Raw genomic sequence first — 13701 nt, 5'->3', positions numbered from 1 at the left:
GGGTATTGTGTAACTAGACTGACATTATGACCAAAATGATCATATTTACAATTTGTAGTCAATTTTGACACTAGAATAAATGTCTGGCTAACATCGATGCCACATGATCCATTTTCTACCAGAGAAATTGTTCATGCCTTAATGCCTTCAGTTGCTCTATAATGGAATGTTTTTTATAACATCTTTCATACCTGTCTTGCCATACTCCGTTGCTCTCCAGACAGGGGTAAATTTGCCATACTCGCGTTGCTCTCCAGACAGGGGTAAATTTGCCATACTCGCGTTGCTCTCCAGACAGGGGTAAATTTGCCATACTCTCGTTGCTCTCCAGACAGGGGTAAGTTTGCCATAAACTGGCCTCCCTTGGGTTCTCAGTTGATGGTACTGATCACAGCTGGCTCCCTCGTGAACTACAATCCCGACGCTCTGTCTAAATGCAAATACGCCTCACTTGCGATACAGTTTTGGAAACATTTGGAATGTAACTTTTATACTGTATAATGAGAAAAAAGATACCCCCCCCCAGGGTTGGGTAGGTTACTTTCTAAATGTAATCCATTACAGTTACTAGTTACCCGTCCAACATTTTTATCAGTGTAACTTTTTGATTAGCCAAACTCAGTAACATAATCTGATTACATTCAGTTACTTTTAGATTACTTTCCCCTTAAGAGGCATTAGAAGAATACAAAAATGTATGTTACCAATTAAATGACATCTATTGCAGGATAGATCAATGTTAAAGTTTGCATAGCTGGCATGTTAAATTTTACTTTATGGGTTGGTTATGTAGGCTTCTTCTAACCCATCACTTTCTACTACATATAATAATATGGTTAAATTATATCTTTACATTAAAAACAAAGTCTATCAGAATTCCAGTCATTCCAATAAATGTTATACCCCTTGATCTTCAAGAACAGGACTTGGAATATGGAAGTATACATTATCCAAATTGTTTTACCTGAGCATGAACCCAAAACTAAGGACTTATTAGCCAGCCCTACTCTGTTGTTTATGATTTTGTTGTCATGGAGGACTGATTGGGCTCATTTGATTCGAGTTGAAAAATAAATGCTGCGCTCATGTAATGGCCTGCTTTGAGAACTACTGAAAAGTGCTATTTACATGTGAAAAATGAATGCCATATGCTGCGTTTGCGATAGGCCTGTTGTTTAACTTTTTGTTGGTGACATTTTGATATCTTGATAATATGCAGCTGTTTAAAGGACAAATCTACAGATTAAATAATAACTAAATGGTCGCCCCGCCTCTGTTTTGGTAAAATGCGGAGGGATGGGCCTGGAGAAATGTACCCATTCTCAGATTTATAGACAGCTATGGATGCAAGGACTGACCCTCCACAATATCAGAAGTATTGTTTTAACCATGTTATGAGGCAATTGGGTGTTTGTTTACATTTACAGTCTTTACAAACATTGGAATAAAACAAGTCTATATTTTGGGTTCTCATGGAGTGTGACAGTTGAACTAAACTCATGAGGCATTTATAAAGTTATATTATTTAAGAGTCAATAGGGCTATGGATGTATTTATTTACTTTGTATCAGCATGATTTGGATTGAGAAATAAAAGCCCCACTTTTATTCCATGGGCTTCAATCCACACAATGCAGCTGTTCCAAGAGTGCATTGTTCACCGGCTGTCCACTGGTTTCAAAAACATTGATTGATAGGCTGCTTAAATTTCTTGAATTCAACCCTACACACACACACACACACACACACACACACACACACACACACACACACACACACACACACACACACACACACACACACACACACACACACACACACACACACACACACACACACACACACACACACACACACACACACACACACACACACACACACACACACACACACACACACACACACACACACACACAAATCTGACACAATAGTTGTCTGCTCTACTTACAGAGGGCTAGTGGCTATGGGGCTCTTCAGGGGCTGTCTCTTATTATGCTGCAAACCCTAAAACAATGCAAGCATTGTTCCTCAGTCTGTTTGGGAATAATCAACGGGCAAGTGTGCTTAATGTACCGTTTAACCATTTCACCATTGTAGATTCTCTTTTATCCTTCACAGACATGCACTTTGCAAGTGGGCCATCATCACACACGTTTAATCCGCATCATTCATCACATGACAGTGGATAGTGATGTGTTGCATGATAATGTTTTGATGTAGAAGTATGTAATATAAATGAAACATATCCCAAGGTTACTATTTTAATATGGGTCCTCAACCCATCCTGTTTTTGTTATGATTGATCATTTCAAGATATTACCTCCCTGGTCACATGTTCTATCAGCTGTGCACCAGCATATCCGCCTGTTTCGCGACTGTTTACAATCAGAAGACAGACCAGAATGGGGAACCCCGCATGAGCAGAACTGGTAAAACACACTCACAGTAAACGACAGAATATAGAAATTATTTTTTATTTATATTTTATTGGGAAGTAACTATTGTGTTTGCATGAAGTTGCTATTTTGTTTTGTCTTTATCGAGCTGCATGTCGGAAGTGTACAGCTGGGCCTGTGTGCAATGCTCTTGCAGCTAGCCTGAAGAAAAAAAAAACTAGCGAGACAGTTTAACGATTAAATTATATTACGAGCCATCAGCAACGCAGTGGCATAATACATTATTTGCTTGCTGTTGTAAATATGCATGGTGTTGCTACGTAGTTAAAGACATGTTTGTTGGTCTACCACCATGTTGTTGGACAACTAACGTTAGCTGCTAAGTCATGCCAATATTACACACTAACATTGCGGTGAAAATGTGTCTGTTCACCTTTTCTGTTATTAAAGCTATAAAGCTATAATTTTGTTAACTGTCTATTTATCCTGTGTTCACATTCGGTCGATGCATTTTGAGACATTCAGTTGGCCTCTACTTTGAACCTGTTGTTTGCTAGTTAGCTATGCACTAGCCTACCTGTTTATTATGTCCAAGTTATAGTTGCCAACAACACTTGTGGCCCAGTATAAGGCATTGATTTATATTAGGTAATTGCAGGGCGTTTGCATAGTGTAGTGACAGTTGAGTCAGGTTGTATCCAGAGCTGTTTCGGAGGCCAGACAGGAGAGGTCTGTCCAGTAAGAACCTTTCTGTCAGCGTCGACCCTATGATCTCTGAGCGAGGTACGCCGACTGCAGGGAAGCAGCCAGTCTAACCTGTTACTGAAGACATATCTAATCCGTAACTCCTTGTCTGTCCATCCGGATAGTCTACCCAAGATGAGTTATAGGTGCCGGTTTGGAGATAAATGTAGGCTCAGACTGTTTCTTTACAGATTTCCACCCATTATACAATCCGGAGTTCCGGATTATAGATCTAGCTAGTTGTTGTCCAGGCCGCCCTGCATTGGATCTTTCTAGGACACCCATGCGCAAATGCTACTTAGTCTCTATAGCAGGGGCGTAGCAAGAAAGTATCTAAAAAAATAAATAATAATAGTGTATTTTGCACCCCTGCTCTATAGACCTCGCTGAGATGACAGCTGTAGGGAAAACAAATCCCTAGGTAGTGGATAGAAAGAAACCTTAAAAGGAACCAGACTCATGGTTGAAGCTGATTAGTTATGGACATGTACCAAACTGTGCTAGGCTAGGGGCAGTAGGATGATTCTTGCCTATGATTGTCTTCATACTTTGTTCTTTGTGTGTGTGTGTGTGTGTGTGTGTGTGTGTGTGTGTGTGTGTGTGTGTGTGTGTGTGTGTGGGGGGGGTGTTTCATGTCTCAAACACTGAGAGACAGAACATTTCAGGATCCCGGTCTGCACCCTGGCCTGCTCAGGATCTGTGGTAGCCTATAGGCTGCATCCCCAATGGCACCCTATTCCCTACATAGTGCACTAGTTCCTTTGGGCCCTGGGGGCAAGTAGTGCACTATATAGGGAATAGGGTGCCATTTGAGATCTATCATTAGCCTGTGTGTTGGTCTGGGAGCTCCTGTAGACCATGGGACTAGAGCCCTGTACAGCAGTAATATGGAGGTAACTGTGTGCTGAAGTTTAGGCATGTGAGTTTGTTTAACAGGGGTACTCTCTTTTTCTCTTCATTTTCTATTTTTTTCACCTAGCATGGAGTTTATTGCACCAGGTCTCTAGTCCTAACTCTTCCTGTCAGCTCTGATTAGAGCAGCTCCTCTCGCTCCAATTCAAGGAGCTATATTGGCATGGGAAAACATAGTTAACATTGCCAAAGCAAGTGAATTCGATAATAAACAATTTAAAACATGAATAGTAAACATTACTCACAAAGTTCCAAAAGAATAAAGAAATGTGTGTGTGTGCAGTGTTGTAATCATGTACAAATAGTTAAAGTACAAAAGGGAAAATAAATAATCATCAATATGGGTTGTATTTACAATGCCGTTTGTTCTTTACTGGTTGCCCTTTTCTTGTGGCAACAGGTCACAAATCTTGCTGCTGTGATGGCACACTGGAATTTCACTCAGTAGATATGAGTTTATCAAAATCAGGTTTGTTTTTAAATTCTTTGTGGGTCTGTGTAATCTTAGGGAACTGTGTGTCTATGGTCATACATTTGGCAGGAGGTTTGGAAGTGCAGCTCAGTTTCCATCTCATTTTGTGGGCAGTGTGCACATAGCCTGCCTTCTCTTAAGAGCTCTTCTCTTGTGGGCCAGGTCTGCCTATGGTGGCCTTTCTCAATAGCAAGGCTATGCTCACTGAGTCTGAACATAGTCAAAGCTTTCCTTAAGTTTGGGTCAGTCCTCTCTGTTTAGGGCCAAGTAGCATTCTAGTTTACTCTGTTTAAAAAAATATATATATATATTTCCAATGTGTCAAGTAATTATCTTTTTGTTTTTTCATGGTTTGTGAACAGAGCCCCAGGACCAGCATGCTTAGGGGCTTCTTCTCCAGGTTCATCTCTCTGTAGGTGATGGCTTTGTTATGGAAGGTTTGGGAATCACTTCCTTTTAGGTGGTTGTAGAATGTAATATCTCTTTTCTGGATTTTGATAATTAGTGGGTATCTCTCTGAGTTTATTATGAGGAGGATCATAAACATCCTGTCTTTCCCTGTAGGATGACATCACAGTAGCTTATATTGTTGGTAGGTAGACAGACTAGTGCTGTCAACAGAACAGCAGGTGATGAGTCTGTGTCAGCAGGTGGCATATATAGTTAGGGCCAGCTAGGCTTACATCCAGAAAGGCTTACAGTTGAAGTAGAGTATGTTTGCTGTGTGGGGAGTACTAGGTGATCCACCACCTGGATTTGATCCTATGTAGCAAAATTTGAAATGTTTAAAAAAAAGTTTTACTTTGGTGTAAAGTGGAGACTCAAAGCAACAAAATGGTATATCATCCACTGCAGTTGAGGAACAATGGGAAAGTAATTCTACATTGAAAGTTGATAAACTTGTAACCCCACTTTTGAGAAAATGGCCCTTGAATATTTTTTGGTACACATACTGGAGAGCTCTTATTTGTCTACATCCATTCAGCATTGTCAACACCCTCTTAAGCCTTAGCTCCACCCATCTCTTTAAGGATACACATGTAAAGGCCATGTACTGAACAGAGTGAATACGGTAGTCTAGTAAACAACTAAAGACTGTAAGTAGAAGAATAAAGTAGTAGTAAAAATACACTAGTCTTTGGCCTGTATCCTGATCTGACTTTGGTGCCGGTCAGGTTGATCTTCACATCACCGTCTCTGGTGAACACGCACTATATCAAAACCCAATCCAAGTTGAGTTTATTTGGCACATGCATGGGATAAAGGTGTAAACGGTACAGTGAAATGGTTACTTGCATAGTAGCCTTTTGTTTAAACATCTAGCTAGCTAAACAATGAACCATAATCCCAACTCATTCTACCACGCATGACTCTGCAGGTAGCTAAAGATAACCAACTAGGTTCAATGTTAGCTAGCTAGCTAATATTAAGCTATAACTAGCAATGCAAATGGTGTGAGATGCCAATAATATTACTAATCAGATCATACACGTAACGTTAGATAGTGAGCGAGCCAGCTAACGTTAGCTAGCTAACAGTATGCTTTAACTTGCAATGAAATTAGCTTTCTGACAAAATTAGAAACATTTTAATATCTGAAAATGTAGCTAGACTCTTCCCCGTCTATATGGATGACCGCTTCTCTGTCATGTAGTTGCCATTTGTTTGAAAATGTAATCCAGAGACAGGTGTTTTTATACAACAGCCTCTCTCATCTCTCAGCTTCCACTGATTTAAAAACTTGGGCAACTTGTTTGTAACAACCACTGTTGTTTGCTGTTTCTTCTGACGACAGTGATGGGGGAAGACTACAGTGTCTGGTTCAATTTTTTTAAAACCTAAAATCGGGGATTTCCTCATCGTGATTCATTTTCAGCATGTAACAATCGTCAAAAAAAAGTAGTCCATCACAACGTTTTCCCACTGATCTTTGTCTTGGAAGTGCTTGCACAAAGGATAGTAACATCTCATCCTGTGTTCTTGGAATCTATAGTGCAATTAACTTCAGGGCAGCAATGGAACACTTTTTTCAGTTCTTAATGATATCTTTAACAAACAGCGTTAGAGGATTATCCACACATACTGAGCCTCTGATGTTATAGACAGGAGCATGCTTCATGGTAGACCAATCCAAACTAATTTCTTGGCCTGTCCAGCCCATCCATTATCTTAGCCAATCATGGTGTCGTGTCTTTGGCTATGCCGGATTAAGTGATATGACATGCTATTCTATAAAATAATTTATCCGGAATTAATATTACCTGATTGAGCTAATCATGTAAATGTAATTAACGAGTCGGGCACCACAAAATAATATTTATAGAGCTGTTATCTTCTGAATAAACTCTTAAAGACAGTAATATTTTACATTTAATAGCAATCAATATCAATCGTCATCTTAATTCAGTCTCATCTGAAAGTTGTAAATTCTTAGTTATCTGCAAGAACCCTGGCTAACAAGTTGAATCAGCAATACAAAATTGGGTTTAATTATTTATTTACTAAATACCTAACTAATTACACATACACATAATTAAATCATAACTTGATTACAAATTACGTCATAAAGGAAAACGTCCCTAGCGGGCGGAACAGATATGACAGCTTCTTACACAAGAAATGGACTGGGTTTGAGTGAAGGAGCGGGAAGACTGAGGAACAAAGGCGAAGCTGTGCTATCGTAAATACAGTATCTTATGCATTCTAAATTACCGCCCATTTGGAAAAGGAAAATGCAATAAATATTTACTCAGAGCTGCGCTTTGGTAGGTTGGTGGTAGATGAAAGGCCGCGTTGCCCAACCGAGTCCTTTGAAGAATGTCTCTGGTTGTCAATTGAATATTTTGTAGTAACGTCGATGGGTGATAGACGGGATACTCTTGTCTGTTCCTTCCTAACCCTCGTTGCATTTGCTGTTGCTAACTCGACGGCTAGGAGGTATCATTTCTGTAGTGAATAAGAGTTCAAAGTTCATACATACCATTCGCAACCAAAGCTCACGCTGATGTTGGCTTCGTTCTGTAGTTATTATCTGAACCATTCTGACATAGGACCATCATCATACATCCTCGGAACTGGAAGTTATATTGTTGTCAAGGGCTTCTATAGGAAGGGAGAGGAGGGTGTGTTTGAAAAGTTTTATAGCCCATGTCCCTTCACAGGGACGGACCACTGATTGAGCAGAGCCCTGTCTCACATTTTAGAAGTTAAAATCACATTTCATCCCATCACAAATAATTTCATATTCAAACATTTAAATTGAACAACAATTCCATGTGAATCGGATAACTCTGTGTAGACTTTCCACTGTAGAGTTTGTCATCTGATCATTGATGAGAATGTCTCGGATGACAACCGAACTGACATCATTTTCATTAAGTACCAAAGCACATGTTCAATTGTTTGGATTACCAGAATATAGTTCATTTCCCCACACCTTCTGATGTTCCCTGAATCTCTATGTTAACCAAGGGTTTTGCAAATGTAACCTCAGTAGGGTAGAGAACGGAAAAGGTGTGAAGAGGTATTTATGACTTGTCATAAACCTAACCCCCAGGCCAACGTCATGACAATGGCTAGCGGGAAGGTTCCTGTATTCTTCTGTGGATAAACCAACTAGGCTCATAATTTAAATGTTATTTGTATTTACAGATGGCATACAAGTTTGTTCAAGCACATGAAAGCTTGCATGTTCCCGAAGGCATTTTTGTCCAAATCAATTTAAAATAACTTAAAATGCCTCTCCTGCCTCCCGGGTGGCGCAGTGGTTAAGGGCGCTGTACTACCAGAGACCCTGGGTTCGCACCCAGGCTCTGTCGTAACCGGCCGCGACCGGGAGGTCCGTGGGGCGACTCACAATTTGCCTAGCGTCGTCCGGGTTAGGGAGGGCTTGGCCGGTAGGGATATCCTTGTCTCATCGCGCACCAACGACTCCTATTGCGCTCCGGGCGCAGTGCAAGCCAACCAAGGTTGCCAGGTGCACGGTGTTTCCTCCGACACATTGGTGCGGCTGGCTTCCGGGTTTGATGTGCGCTGTGTTAAGAAGTAGTGTGGCTTGGTTGGGTTGTGTATCGGAGGACGCATGACTTTCGACCTTCGTCTCTCCCGAGCCCGTACGGGAGTTGTAGCGATGAGACAAGATAGTAGCTACTAAAAACAATAGAATACTACAAAATTGGGGAGAAAAAGGGGGTAATAAAAAAATATATATATTTTTAATCCTCTCCTGTGATGTGCTACATGCCCCCTAGCTTCTTGAAACAGGTTACACTAGGCAGAGTGAAGAAGACTGAAGACTGAACCAATCTGTATAGACTACTTCCACTAAGATGGACCCTCAGTCACATGAAAGTCGTAGTCTTCTACTTCAGTGCTAGTATAGAAATAGTAGCACTGAAGTACCCTGCTCTTTCTGTTTTTTCCTCAGTGTATTCTGCTGTTGTCAGAACTAAGAATGTCTACTTTATCTGCTGTTCTACAGCAACATAATCAGACTGACTGAAAGCAGAAGAAAGTCTTTATGGTTCTGGGCAGAAACTACACAGCCCCTCTTGTCTAGCTCAGTTTACATCCAATTTGTTTTCTACCATTTCAGGTCTTCCAAGTCCTCAATCTTTCTTTTAATTGGAGTGGAGAGGGAGGGAGGGAGGAAGGGAGGGAGAGGGACTTCAACTCTTCACAGCAGGCATGAAGTGATGTGCTTTTTACAGTAAAGAGGAAGTGAATCATTATGTTGGTTTATTAATCTCCCTGAGGGAATGAAAGTGTAGCTTTATGTATTTCACTTGCATGGCTCATTTTATTTTGTAAGGCAGTTGTCAAATTAACTTTCTGTTTCTGTAATGTGTTGTCATACGCTGTACAAACGACTATATAAGGCTAATCATTGTTTCTGGCTGGGATCATGTAGAGGTCAGGACGAGGACTCTAATGTGTGTCGTAATAATGTCTGTTAATGGCTCAGACTGTGCTAAGGGTGTCCTCATTCCCCAAATGTCTGGATCGTATTCATTAGTGCACACTGTAGCAAAACATTTTTGCAATGGAAAAATAACAAGTGTTTCTTATTGGACAAGTCCAGGTTTCCCCTGTTTCAGTCCGGTTTGTTATGTTTGGTACCTAGTGGGTATGGCACAGTTTTTCACACAAGTGGGATTTAGTGGGCCTTGTTTCAGTATGCTAACTCACAGGCAAGTATCTTATCTTATCCCAGTACATGCTTCTAGATAACTTTACATTGCTATTTACCTATTGGTTTATTAATGCCTTCCGTTATGTATTTATTTGATTACATAAACGATGAATGCGGTGAACTATTGACTTATCTTTTTGCGATATGTGGTAAATTATGCAGTAGTTCATTTGCGTTGATTATTGCACTGAGAAGTTTGTCGTTATTGTTACAGAAAATGAGTTGACACTCTGAAATATAACTTCAGAATAGAAGTGAAGTCTTCCTCCAGGCATGGCCACCCGCACGCACACCAGGCCTGGTATTTTAGGTGCAAGGCCATTTGGCCTTCAAGAGGTGCCCAACCTGCCTGGGCACCAAGGCCATCTGGAAAAACACTAACTATTCCTTTAAGTGTATGTACAGTGGGGCAAAAAAGTATTTACTCAGCCACCAATTGTGCAAGTTCTCCCACTTAAAAAGATGAGAGGCCTGTAATTTTCATCATAGGTACACTTCAACTATGACAGGCCAAGACCAAAGAGCTGTCAAAGGACACCAGAAACAAAATTGTAGACCTGCTCCAGGCTGGGAATACTGAATCTGCAATAGGTAAGCAGCTTGGTTTGAAGAAATCAACTGCGGGAGCAATTATTAGGAAATGGAAGACATACAAGACCACTGATAATCTCCCTCGATCTGGGGCTCCACGCAAAATCTCACCCCGTGGGGTCAAAATGATCACATGAATGGTGAGCAAAAATCCCAGAACCACACGGGGGGACCTAGTAAATGACCTGCAGAGAGCTGGGACCAAAGTAACAAAGCCTACCATCAGTAACACACTACGCCGCCAGGGACTCAAATCCTGCAGTGCCAGACGTGTCCCCCTGCTTAAGCCAGTACATGTCCAGGCCCGTCTGAAGTTTGCTAAAGAGCATTTGGATGATCCAGAAGAAGATTGGTAGAATGTCATATGGTCAGATGAAACCAAAATATAACTTTTTGGTAAAAACTGAACTCGTCGTGTTTGGAGGACAAAGAATGCTGAGTTGCATCCAAAGAACACCATATCTACTGTGAAGCATGGGGGTGGAAACATCATGCTTTGGTGCTGTTTTTCTGCAAAGGGACCAGGACGACTGATCCGTGTAAATGAAAGAATGAATGGGGCCATATATCATGAGATTTTGAGTGAACCTCCTTCCATCAGCAAGGGCATTGAAGATGAAATGTGGCTGGGTCTTTCAGCATGACAATGATCCCAAACACACCACCCGGGCAACGAAGGAGTGGCTTCCTAAGAAGCATTTCAAGGTCCTGGAGTGGCCTAGCCAGTCTCCAGATCTCAACCCCATAGAAAATCTTTGGAGGGAGTTGAAAGTCCATGTTGCCCAGCAACAGCCCCAAAACATCACTGCTCTAGAGGAGATCTGCATGGAGGAATTGGCCAAAATACCAACAACGGTGTGTGAACCTTGTGAAGACTTACAGAAAATGTTTGACCTCTGTCATTGCCAGCAAAGGGTATATAACAAAGTATTGAGAAACTTGTTATTGACCAAATACTTATTTTCCACCATAATTTGCAAATAAATTCATTAAAAATCCTACAATGTGATTTTTCTGGATTTTTTTTCTCTCATTTTTAAGTGGGAGAACTTGCACAATTGGTGGCTGACTAAATACACTGCTCAAAAAAATAAAGCGAACACTTAAACAACACAATGTAACTCCAAGTCAATCACACTTCTGTGAAATCAAACTGTCCACTTAGGAAGCAACACTGATTGACAATACATTTCACATGCTGTTGTGCAAATGGAATAGACAACAGGTGGAAAATATAGGCAATTAGCAAGACACCCAATAAAGGAGTGGTTCTGCAGGTGATAACCACTGAGCACTTCTCAGTTCCTATGCTTCCTGGCTGATGTTTTGGTCACTTTTGAATGCTGGCGGTGCTTTCACTCTAGTGGTAGCATGAGACGGAGTCTACAACCCACACAAGTGGCTCAGATAGTGCAGCTCATCCAGGATGGCACATCAATGCAAGCTGTGGCAAGAAGGTTTGCTGTGTCTGTCAGCGTAGTGTCCAGAGCATGGAGGCGCTACCAGGAGACAGGCCAGTACATCAGGAGACGTGGAGGAGGCCGTAGGAGGGCAACAACCCAGCAGCAGGACTGCTTCCTCCACCTTTGTGCAAGGAGGAGCAGGAGGAGCACTACCAGAGCCCTGCAAAATGACCTCCAGCAGGCCACAAATGTGCATGTGTCTGCTCAAACGGTCAGAAACAGACTCCATGAGGGTGGTATGAGGGCCCGACGTCCACAGGTGGGGGTTGTGCTTACAGCCCAACACGTGCAGGACGTTTGCATTTGCCAGAGAACACCAAGATTGGCAAATTCGCCACTTGCGCCCTGTGCTCTTCACAGATGAAAGCAGGTTCACACTGAGCACGTGACAGACGTGACAGTCTGGAGATGCCGTGGAAAACGTTCTGCTGCCTGCAACATCCTCCCGCATGACTGGTTTGGCGGTGGGTCAGTCATGGTGTGGGGTGGCATTTCTTTGAGAGGCCGCACAGCCCTCCATGTGCTCGCCAGAGGTAGCCTGACTGCCATTAGGTACCGAGATGAGATCCTCAGACCCCTTGTGAGACCATATACTGGTGCGGTTGGCCCTGGGTTCCTCCTAATGCCAGACAATGCTAGACCTCATGTGGCTGGAGTGTGTCAGCAGTTCCTACAAGAGGAAGGCATTGATGCTATGGACTGGCCTGCCCGTTCCCCAGACCTGAATCAAATTGAGCACATCTGGGACATCATGTCTCACTCCATCCACCAACGCCACGTTGCACCAGACTGTCCAGGAGTTGGCGGATGCTTTAGTCCAGGTCTGGGAGGAGATCCCTCAGGAGACCATCCGCCACCTCATCGGGAGCACGCCCAGGCGTTGTAGGGAGGTTATACAGGCACATGGAGGCCACACACACTACTGAGCCTCATTTGTTTTAAGGACATTACGTCAAAGTTGGATCAGCCAGTATTGTGGTTTTCCACTTTAATTTTGAGTGTGACTCCAAATCCAGACCTCCATGGGTTGATAAATTTGATTTCCATTGATCATTTTTGTGTGATTTTGTTGTCAGCACATTCAACTATGTAAAGAAAAAAGTATTTAATAAGAATATTTAATTCATTCAGATCTAGGATGTTACTTTAGTGTTCCCTTTATTTTTTTGAGCAGTACTTTTTTGCCCCACTGTAAATGTTGGAGTATTTTTAGTAATAATATTACATTATTGTGTAGCTTTTTCTCCATCTGATTGGGTGGGTGGGCCTGTGCCTTCCCAGGCCCACCATGCCTACCATGCCTAGGCCCTCCCAGGCCCACGCCCCTCCCCCACAGGGGGAATCTGGAATCTTCCCTGAGACTGTTTGTGCAGAAATTCTTTGGTTGTGCAAACCCAGTTTCACCAGCTGTCTGGGCAGCTTGTCTCAGATGATCCCGTAGGTGAAGAAGCTGGATGTGGAGGTCCTGGGCTGGCGTGGTTACACGTGGTTGTGAGGCCGGTTGGATGTACTGTCATCCTCGAAAACGTTGTTGGAGGCGGCTTAGAGAAATTAACATTCAATTCTTTGACAACAGCTCTGATGGACATTCCTGCAGTCAGCATGCCAATGGCACTCTCCCTCAACTTGAGGCATTGTGTTTCGCTACAAAACTGCCCATTTTAGTGTGGCCTTTTATTGTTCCCAGCATAATTTGCAGCTGTGTAATGATCATGCTGTTTAATCAGCTACTTGAAATTCATCCACCTGACAGGTGTGGCATAATCTTGGGAAAGGAGAAATGCTCACTAACAGGGATGTAAACAAATTTGCACAAATTGAGAGAAATAAGCTTTTTGTGTGTTTGGAACATTTCTGGGATATTTTATTTCAGCTCATGAAACATGGGACCAACACTTTACCTGTTTATATTTTTGTTCAGTGTAGTTGTTAC

General features: G+C 42.1%; 1 protein-coding gene across 2 annotated transcripts in view; it reads left to right on the top strand.

The window, feature by feature from the left end:
- Positions 1 to 2329: 2329 nt before the first annotated feature.
- LOC124043219 (TBC1 domain family member 5-like) overlaps positions 2330 to 13701 on the top strand; it is a 46316-nt gene continuing 34944 nt past the window's right edge. Inside the window, exon 1 of one of the 2 annotated variants that reach the window (XM_046361547.1) lies at positions 2330 to 2428. The gene's annotated coding sequence lies outside the window, so the exon portion shown is untranslated. The remainder of the gene's footprint in view (positions 2429 to 13701) is intronic. The other variant, XM_046361548.1, reaches the window with a different exon arrangement.

Source organism: Oncorhynchus gorbuscha, linkage group LG09 (assembly GCF_021184085.1).
Source record: "Oncorhynchus gorbuscha isolate QuinsamMale2020 ecotype Even-year linkage group LG09, OgorEven_v1.0, whole genome shotgun sequence".
Taxonomy (NCBI): domain Eukaryota; kingdom Metazoa; phylum Chordata; class Actinopteri; order Salmoniformes; family Salmonidae; genus Oncorhynchus; species Oncorhynchus gorbuscha.
The sequence above is the reverse complement of the archived record's forward strand: the minus strand, read 5'-3'. Positions and strand labels throughout refer to the sequence as shown.